Source organism: Elaeis guineensis, chromosome 14, assembly GCF_000442705.2.
Source record: "Elaeis guineensis isolate ETL-2024a chromosome 14, EG11, whole genome shotgun sequence".
In the NCBI taxonomy this organism is placed as follows: domain Eukaryota; kingdom Viridiplantae; phylum Streptophyta; class Magnoliopsida; order Arecales; family Arecaceae; genus Elaeis; species Elaeis guineensis.
Genome location: NC_026006.2, coordinates 4162931 through 4164159, shown reverse-complemented (window position 1 = coordinate 4164159; position 1229 = coordinate 4162931). Strand labels below are relative to the sequence as shown.

The following is a 1229-nucleotide window of genomic DNA, read 5'->3' as shown; positions in this document are numbered from 1 at the left end:
AAATTTGAATGGTTTCTCCAGCCCGGATTGTACGTACTAGAATAGGGGTTGTTCCCTGGTCTATGAGTAGTTTGGGCTTGATGGACTTGTTCTTGTACATGTTCATGAAACTGTGGTGCAACCAGACAATCATTCACACAATGAGTGGGGCTCGAACACAATGCACATATATCTTGTATCTGACAGGATGGAGAAGGTGACTGTCCTATACTTAATAATCGATCTAACTTTTGGGACAATTCATCTACCTTATGGTGGATATCTATGGCATTTCCTACTTCATATATTCCACCTCTCTTTGGATTTAACATGGGTTTATCTCTAATAGAGGCAGACATATGATGTAATGAATTTTCACTTAAAATTTCAAACAGTTGCCATGCCTCATCCTCACTTTTCAGCATGAATGTCCCACCGCATGATACATCGACCATTTGTCGATGTCTTTTAGATAGCCCATCATAAAAATATTGGATTAACTGCCACTTGGGTACAGCATGGTGGGGATATTTTCTAATAAGGTCCTTTAATCTCTCTCATGTTTCATGAAATATTTCTCCATCTAATTGGGAAAAACTAGTTATGGCTTTTCTTATTTGATTAGTTTTTCCTATGAGAAAATATTTCTTAAGAAACTCTCCTTGCAACTGGTCCCAGGTTGATATAGTCATGGAATCCAAATTATGTAGCCAGTATTTGGCTTTGTCCTTAAGTGAGAAAGGGAATAATTTTAACCTAAGAGCATCATCGGAGAAGTTGTGAATTTTGATAGTTGAGCATATCTCAAGAAATTCTTCAAGATGTTTATAAGGGTCCTCATTACTAAGTCCATAAAATGAAGGTAACATTTGGATTATACTGGACTTAATTTCATATTGAGTGGTCTCCACAGGGGGCACTTGAATACAAGGAGAGTAGATATATGTGGAAGGAGTAAAATACTCCTTCAATTGCTTGGGTGGATCATTCTCTTGATTTCGGTCCATATTTTTACGTATGTTGGCTCTAAAGGTTCTTTCTATTTCTGGATCAAAAGGTTGGATTTCTGGTCGTAACGATCTACGGCCAAGCATACACCTTACAATTATACTGTAGAGCAAACATAAAAAATTTTTCTTTTTATAATATATATTTTTATAATAAAGTGAGAAAAGAATGAAGAAAATCTAAAGAGAAGAACCTAAGAATCTTAAATCTATGAAAAGGGAGAAATTAGTTAATGTTTAGAT

General features: G+C 35.5%; 1 non-coding gene across 1 annotated transcript; it reads left to right on the top strand.

Annotated features, from left to right (window-relative positions):
• Window positions 1–493: 493 nt before the first annotated feature.
• Window positions 494–599, top strand: LOC140853908 (small nucleolar RNA R71). Its single transcript, XR_012137050.1, has one exon. It is a non-coding gene; the product is annotated as a small nucleolar RNA R71 (small nucleolar RNA).
• Window positions 600–1229: the final 630 nt, after the last annotated feature.